This window comes from Balaenoptera borealis, assembly GCF_965194805.1.
Source record: "Balaenoptera borealis genome assembly, chromosome: 3".
NCBI lineage: Eukaryota > Metazoa > Chordata > Mammalia > Artiodactyla > Balaenopteridae > Balaenoptera > Balaenoptera borealis.
In genome coordinates, this window is record NC_138866.1 from 63,454,852 (window position 1) to 63,463,870 (window position 9,019).

The following is a 9,019-nucleotide window of genomic DNA, read 5'->3' on the forward strand; positions in this document are numbered from 1 at the left end:
TTTATTTTTTATTTTGGATATACCCTTGGTGTGCTTAATCTAGAAACTGTTTCCTCACTTCTGTCTATATATATATTTTTTTTTCTTTTTTTAAATTGGGGTATAGATGCTTTACAACGTTGTGTTAGCTTCTGTTGTACAACTAAGTGAATCAGCTGTATGTATACATATATCCCCTCCCTCTTGGATCTCCCTCCCACCCTTTCTGTCTGTATTATTTTTGCTAAGAAGTATCTTTATTTCCCTTCTAACCCATAGGATGGAGTGAACAGTATTTAGTAACTGTTACAATTACATGAAGTTAGTATTGGGGTGCCTTGAGTAATTAACATAGGTCTTTCCTTAAAAGGGTGGTACTTAATCAGTATTCTAAACTTAATGAATTAACACAGTAAAATAGAAATTTGTGGTAAGGAAGAGCAAACTCACCCTCCAGCCTTAGACTTAAAAATTTTGTTGCTGTCGCTTGTGCTACCGTTTATTCCGGAATTTCTCTTGCCAGCAATGAAGGTATGTTTGTTTTTGCTCTTAATAATAGAAAAATCGGGCTTCCCTGGTGGCGCAGTGATTGAGAATCTGCCTGCCAATGCAGGGGACACGGGTTCGAGCCCTGGTCTGGGAGGATCCCACATGCTGCTGAGCAACTGGGCCCGTGAGCCGCAATTACTGAGCCTGCGCGTCTGGAGCCTGTGCTCCGCAACAAGAGAGGCCGCGATAGTGAGAGGCCCACGCACCGCGATGAAGAGTGGCCCCCGCTTGCCACAACTAGAGAAAGCCCTCACACAGAAACGAAGACCCAACGCAGCCATAAATAAATAAATAAATAAATAATAATAAAAAAAAAAATTAAAAAAAAAATATAATAGAAAAATCATTAGTGGCAGCTTGGAGGAAATTGCATTGTAGGCATCTGTACATTTTAGCTTTTTAAAAGAATATGATTGGACTGTTTCCAAAAACAACATTAGGAATCTCACGGTCCTCTTGTTATTTTTTTTTTAAATAAATAAATTTATTTATTTATTTATTTTTGGCTGTGTTAGGTCTTCGTTTCTGTGCGAGGGCTTTCTCTAGTTGTGGCAAGCGGGGACCACTCTTCATCGCAGTGCGCGGGCCTTTCACTGTCGTGGCCTCTCTCGTTGCGGAGCACAGGCTCCAGACGCGTAGGCTCAGTAATTGCGGCTCACGGGCCCAGTTGCTCAGCAGCATGTGGGATCCTCCCAGACCAGGGCTCGAACCCGTGTCCCCTGCATTGGCAGGCAGATTCTCAACCACTGCGCCACCAGGGAAGCCCCCCTCTTGTTATTTTAATAGAGATGTGATAGAGTGGAAAGAAATCAGGAAATAGGTTTTAATTCAGGCTCAGCAGCGCTAATCTTTGGCAGGTCTGTTCCTTTGAGCCCCAGTTTTCCACTTATAAAACGAAAAGGTTGGAGGAGAGCAGTGATTCCCCACAGAGGTCAGGGCTCAACAGAGCTTGAGGGGGACTTCTGCATACTCCCTCAGAGAATGATACACCTCCAGAAGGGAAAACATATCCTTTCCACCTCCTTATATTTTGCACTTTCTAAAAGCTACACATAAGGTGAACTGGAACCAGTGATGGTGTGGTGTTGGTAAGAATTAGATGGAGGTAAAAAAATGATAAAGAATTTGCTTTTAGGAAATTTCCAATGTCTTAATAGCATACTTGATAATTTTTATAATATGCTGATATCTATCCAGTTGGAAGCAATATATATACTTTTAAACATTTCAACATATTGCCAGATGATAACGTTACAGAATAACACTATTAGTCTGTTTATTTTAACCTTGTGTTTGCCTTATTGTAACTTTGCAAGATGTCTTTCTGTCTTACTATCATTGCAAACCCTACTTTCTTCCTAGATTGCTCAACCACCCTCATTGTACCCTTATTTCCACTTCAGTAGGAGTATCTCAGTGGTCTTACACATAAAGATCACCTGGAGCAGATATTAAAAAGGCACATTGTTGAGGCCCTACTCAGAATGTGACTAAATAATAAACATGAGGCAGGAAATCACAGTGTCCAAAGATATAGTTTGTAACAGTAACAACATAAAGGGAAAGGACAGAACTGTATAGAATCAGAGTTTTGTATACTACCAAAGCTGAGTTCAAGCTAGTTTCTTAGAAATGTAAGATGACAGTTGTAATCCAAAGGGTAACCATGAAGATGTTGCAACAAGAAAAAAATGAAAAGTGATCCATGAATAGACTATAATACATTTAAGTATTACAAAATATAAAACTATGTACAACTATTCTTTATGATGTCCCTTTAACTTAAAAAAAAATCCTTGAAGTATTACTTAAGGAGATTGGTGGTCAACACTGTTTTGACTTCAAGCAGAGAGGGCTGCAACAATTTTTCTGCCTCATTTTTTTTTTTTTTTTCTTTTTGTCTGTGCCCCTTGGCATGTGGAATCTCAGTTCCTCAACTAGGGATCAAACGTGTGCCCCCTGCAGTGGAAGCATGGAGTCTTTTTTTTTAATTTAATTAATTTATTTTTGACTGTGTTGGGTCTTTGTTGCTGCATGCAGGCTTTCTCTAGTTGCAGTGAGCGGGGGTTACTCTTCGTTGCAGTGCATGGGCTTCTCATTGCGGTGGCTTCTCTTGTTGCAGAGCATGGGCTCTAGGCATGCGGGCTTCAGTAGTTGTGGCACAAGAGCTCAGTAGTTGTGGCTTGTGGGCTCAGTAGTTGTGGCTCGCGGGCTCTAGAGCACAGGCTCAGTAGTTGTGGCGCACGGGCTTAGTTGCTCCGTGGCATGTGGGATCTTCCCGGACCAGGGATCGAACCCGTGTCCCCTGCATTGGCAGGTGGATTCTTAACCACTGTGCCACCAGGGAAGTCCCAGAAGCACAGTCTTAACCACTGGACTGCCAGGGAAGTCCCTACCTCAGTTTTAATGCATACCTTTGAGTATTTTTTCTTTTGTTTTCTTAGGATGCTGTTATTTACAATTTGATTACATTCAGATTATTCAACAATCATAGTGCTTTTCACCATAACCTCACATTTTGTAATTTTAATTGTTTTCATCTAATCTGTGTGTTAAACAGCTACACATGAACCTTAAAGGACCACTTGTAGCCTTAATCTGCCCCAATTCCTTTTTCAAGTGAAGCATAAATTATTTAATATTTAAATGAGGCTTAAATAAACACGTGGGCCTACCTTGGCTCACTGTATTAGTTTTTATTGCTGTGGAACAGATGACCACAAACCTAGTGGCATAAAGTGACACATATTTGTCATCTCATAGTTTTTGTGAGTCAGGAGTCTGGGCATGGCTTAGCAGTGTCCTCTACTGAGGGTCCAAGAAGGTTGTAATCAAGTTGTTGGCCAGGTTGGAGTCTCATCTGGAGACTTGACTGGGGAAGATTCCACTAGCTACTCCACTTCCAAGCTACTGCAAGTTGTTGCAATGTTGTAGGACTGAAGTTGCTGTTTTCTTGCTGGATGTAAGCCAGGGGCTGCTCTCTAGAGGTGACCTCCTGCCTCTAGATGTGGAAATACAGCATTAAATACACTACTTGTTAAATATGTCACTTATATTTTAAAGGGTCCAGGATGTATTTAGGCTTATATGTTTTGCATTTCCATGTATATCATACACGAACTGTTTGTGCTTGCTTCTTGTTTTTTTTTTGACTGCACCTCACAGCATGCAGAATCTCAGTTCCCCAGCCAGGGATGGAACCTGTGCCCCCTGCAGCAGAAGCACAGTTTCTTAACCACTGACTGCCAGGGAAGTCCCTGTGTTTGCTTCTTTTCTGAGTTCCTCATCCTCCTAGCCCCTGGAAGTTTTGCCCTCACAACCCCCCAGCCCTCCCTTGCAGGAATCACTGCCCCCGCCTCTCTGAAATATTATTAGTGATTTGGAACTGAAGGAGACAGGCAGTTAGGGAATGGAGGGAGAAAAGGGAGACCCTACCCCCTGTCATCAAATATTAAGATGCACCCATATCCAATGGTGAATATTTTTCTAAAAAATTTTTTGAATGGATTGTTCTTGTTTTTGAAATTATTTGAGTGTGTTGACTCCTGATTTGATGTGAGTTTTAAGCAATCATTGTGCATATGTGAGAATTCCTGAGAAATGCAAAAATCTAAAGTCCTCATTATTTTCAAATGTAGGGAAATTTGTGTTTTAAAATGAAAAATTAATGAAGTTTATATATAAATTTAATGAAACATCTCTTAATTTTGTAGTTTTGTTTTCTAATTTAGCACTGGTACCTGCCCTTTTCATGCCCAGATCTCAGACATTTTCTTGTACATTTTCTTTTCTGGAAAAGTTTCTGGGTCCTGGGCACTCTGCCTGCAGTGCCAAATGGATAAATTGGATTTGTTTGAGTCTTCCTATGGATCAGTACGGGGACAAAAAGTTGACAGTAGTTTATCAACATCCCATATTCAGATAATTAAGCAATTTCAATAATTCTTAATAGCATGACAGATTTTACTATCTCTTAATGGCATGACAGATTTTACTATCTCTTAATAGATGTTGGCTTATGAGACCTAGGGAAGCACAGGAAAGTTTCTTTGGCATGAAAGCAACTCTAGGCAGAGTACTTTTTATTTAGATTGATGTATTGCTAGGGCTGCCATAACAAAATACCACAGACTCGGTGGCTTAAACAACAGAAATTTATTTTCTGACAGTTCTGGAGGCTGAGAGCCCAAGATCAAGCAGGTTTGGTTTCTTTTGAGTCTTCTTTCCTTGGCTAGCAGAAGGCCGCCTTCTTGCTGTGTCTTCACATGATCTTTCTCTGTGTGTATGCATGTCTGTCCTTATCTCCTCTTAATAAGGATAGCAGTCATAGTGGATTAGGGCCTACCTATATGACCTCATTTGACCTTAATTACCTCATTACAGATCCTGTCTCCAAGCACAGTCACATTCTGATGCACTGGGGGTTAGGACTTCAACATATGAATTATGAGAGGATACAACTAACCCCATAACAATTGTCATCCTTTATTTTATGCAATAGCAAAGTTGATGATAAAGCACATTTCAATTAAGGTGAATCTTATTTCCTACCGTCTTCCAATGGGAATATACTGCCCTCCCACCCCTCCAAGAAACATATCAATAGCAGAGTAAGACCTTAAGCTAGAAGGTGGAAACAATTTTGAATTCCTCAGTACCCTCCAGATCCTCTCTCCAAATATATATATTTTTTCTTCTTCCAGTTTTACCAAGTCTTTTCTTTATGTTGTCTTTCTTTAGTCCTTCCTCAGGTGATGAGCATACCTTCCAGATACAGAGTTGCTCCATTCCATGTGGTAGATTCCATACCTTGGCTCCCTTTTCCCCTTTTGTCTGAGATCTCAATGAACTTTTAAAAAAAATTAATTTTATTGAAGTATAGTTGATTTACAATGTATTAATTCCTGCTCTATAGCAAAGTGATTCAGTTATATTGATATACATTCTTTTTCACATTCTTTTCCATTATGGTTTATTACAGGATATCGAATATAGTTCCCTGAGCTATACAGTAGGACCTTGTTGTTTATCCATTCTATATATAATAGTTGCATCTGCTAACTCCAACCTCCCAATCCATCCCTCCCCCCCCGCCCCCTTGGCAAACACAAGGCTGTTCTCTATGTCTGTGAGTCTGTTTCGTAGATAAGTTCTCAATGAACTCTTCTTCATCCACCTCACCCATTCCCCTCTTTTTTGATTTCTCTTTCACTTTCCTTTTCACTTTCAGTGTTACTATGTACTAAGGCCTAGAGATACAAAGTAAGAAGAGACACAATGTTCTTTTCATGGAGTTTACTGTCTAGTGGGGAGAAGACAGATCTTTCAAAAAATACACTGACTTTAGATGGTAACTGATAGTTGTGTCTTGATGTGAAAGTAAGGGGGTAGCTGCTGTAAGAGAGTGACTACATATGTGTGTGTTTTAAATTTAAATAGACCTTGGAGAAGGCCTAATGAAATGATGTTTGAGCTGAACCTCCCCATTGAGAGGAAGAGTTACTTTCCTGCTGATGGATATTTGGGTTGCTTTTATTATTGTTTATTTATTTTGGTATTATAAACATTGATGCTATGAACATTCCTATACACATTTCTTGATGCATATTTGCAAGAATTTTAGGGTTAAATGTAGGAGTAGTAATTGTAGGTTGTACTGTATGTGAATGTTTAGTTTTCAGGATAGTGCCAAATCATTTTCCACAATAGGTATACCAATTTACGCATCCACAAGGAAAACAAAAGAAATCCCATTTAAGAATCTCCCAAGGCCTCCCTGGTGGCGCAGTGGTTGAGAATCTGCCTGCCAATGCAGGGGACACGGGTTCGAGCCCTGGTCTGGGAAATCCCACATGCTGCGGAGCAACTAGGCCCGTGAGCCACAACTACTGAGCCTGCGCATCTGGAGCCTGTGCTCCGCAACAAGAGAGGCCACGATAGTGAGAGGCCCGCGCACCGCGATGAAAAGTGGCCCCTGCTTGCCGCAACTGGAGAAAGCCCTTGCACAGAAACAAAGACCCAGCATAGCCAAAAAAAAAAAAAAAAAAAAAAATCTCCCAAACTTCCCATAAGAATCTTCATTCTTGTCAATACTTAGCAGATTTAATTTCTACCAATCTGAAGAGTATCAAACAATTTTTCATTGTGATCTTAATTCTATTTTCGTGATTACTATCTGTTTTTCATTTTACTTTTTAAAAATAAAAATAGATTCTGGGTAGCAAACTTTTTTTTTTTTTTTTCATAGTGAAAACTTTTATATTTAGAATTAGTCAGCTGGACTCAGTTTAGATGATCCCAATTTTGTTGGCAACATCCAAAGTATCATAGTCAGGAGCCAGTCGAACATATGCCTTCTTCTCTCCATCAGGCCTGATCAGGGTGTTGACCTTAGCCACGTCAATGTCATAGAGCTTCTTCACAGCCTATTTAATTTGGTGCTTGTTGGCCTTGACATCCACAATGAATACCAGTGTGTTGTTGTCTTCTATTTTCTTCATGGCTGACTCGGTGGTGAGGGGGAACTTGTTGATGGCATAGTGGTCAAGCTTGTTTCTCCTAGGGGCGCTCTTCCCAGGATACTTGGGCTGCCTCCTGAGCCGCAGTGTTTTGGGCCGTCGGAAGGTGGGTGACGTCGGGATCTTCTTTTTTTTGTGGCTGTGTACGCCATTCAACACTGCTTTCTTGGCCTTCAAAGGCTTTGCTTTGGCTTCGGCTTTGGGAGGGGCAGGGGCTTCCTTCTTCGCCTTTGGCGCCATCTTCGTGAAAAGCTGGGTAGCAAACTTTTGTTAGTGGTATGTACTGCAAATACCTTCTCTCATTTTGTGGTTCATCATTTCACCTTCCTCATGGTTTCTTTAAATGAAAAAAAAAGTTCTTTTAAGATGGTCAAATCTGTCATTTTATGGTTAACGCTTTTTGTGTCTTAATAACTCCTTACCCTAAGGTCAAAGATATTCTTCTATATTTTCTTTGGAAAGTTTCCAAGTTATCTATTCATATTTAATTCTTTAATCTACCAATGATTTATTTTTTCCATTTGAATACTTAGCACTTTACTGAAAAGTCTGTCTTTCTCCAGTGACCTATAATGGTGTCTCATCAAATTTCCAAATATGCATGGATCTAACTCTGGGCTCTCCATTCTGTTTTATTGGTTTATTTGTTTGATTTGTGCCAATACCATACCATGTTCATTACTGTGGTTTTATGGTAAGTCATGCTGTTACATTTTAGAATCAAGTAGTCAAGTTCTATAAAACTACTTGAGATCTTTTTTTAAAAATAAATTATTTATTTATTTATTTTTGGCTGCGCTGGGTCTTTGTGGCTGCACACGGGCTTTCTCTAGTTGCGGCGAGCGGAGGCTGTTCTTCGTTGCGGTGCGCAGGCTTCTGATTGCGGTGGCTTCCCTTGTTGCGGAGCTCAGGCTCCAGGCACATGGGCTTCAGTAGTTGTGGCTCATGGGCTCTAGAGTGCAGGCTCAGCAGCTGTGGCTCGCGGGCTCAGTTGCTCCGCGGCATGTGGGATCTTCCCAGACCAGGGCTCGAACCCGTGTCTCCTGCATTGGCAGGCGGATTCTTAACCACTGCGCCACCAGGGAAGCCCAGTGTGTGGTCTTTTGAGAATAGTTTTTTTTTTTTTCCACTCAGTATAATGCCCTGAGATCCATCCAAATTTTTGCATGTGTCAATAGGTCATTCTTTGTTTATTGCTGAGTAGTATTCCATTTTCTCTATGTGATAGTTTGTTTAGCCATTCAGCTATTGAAGGAGCAATTGCTTTTTAATAAAAAGGCAAATGCCCACTTTAATCATAATTCTGAATTGCTTTTTTTGTGTTAACATCTATGTTTTTACAAAGCACAATAAACTAGGCTAGGTATTATTAATTTTTAATGGTTAACAAGGTTTGAAACATATATAAATGATATCTATATATGATATAAATTATAGTTATAACTAGCAGATGATTAAAATTAACACCTTTACATAAAATACTTGTAACTCTATTTATTCATGATAAATTTAGATCTACCTAAAAAAGATATTACCTGGCATTATAGTAGGGCTAACTAAGTACCTGAGAAGCACTTGCTATATTATTGATTTAATACAAAGTGATTATTTAAACAGACACACAGACACATGCACACATAGGCATTCACATAGCTTTCCTCCACGCCTTAAATAGAAGTGCTGATCTCTCAATTTCACTGTATTTCTGTTTCAGCAGATGTTGTGTTCTATAGGAATATGCTTGAAATTGTTGTAAAACATTGTACCAGTTATCAAGACTTAATACAAACATTCACAAGTAGTCTGCTGCTCTTGCCACTACTTCCTGATGCTGCTGGTGGAATCTTTTGACCTCTTGCTTTGAGCTGCAGGGCTGAATATTTGTAATGGTTTCCTTATAGGCTCTGAAGTGAGAGAAACACTTTTTGGTGTGAGTTGATTATTTTATTGGCTGCTACAGCAGCCCCATCTAC

At 39.9% G+C, this 9,019-nt stretch overlaps 1 pseudogene across 1 annotated transcript; it reads right to left on the minus strand.

The window, feature by feature from the left end:
* Window positions 1–3,662: 3,662 nt before the first annotated feature.
* On the minus strand, window positions 3,663–7,793 carry LOC309625113 (large ribosomal subunit protein uL23 pseudogene; annotated as a pseudogene). Its single transcript has one exon. The product of its transcript is annotated as a large ribosomal subunit protein uL23 pseudogene (transcript).
* Between the last annotated feature and the right edge of the window lie 1,226 nt (window positions 7,794–9,019).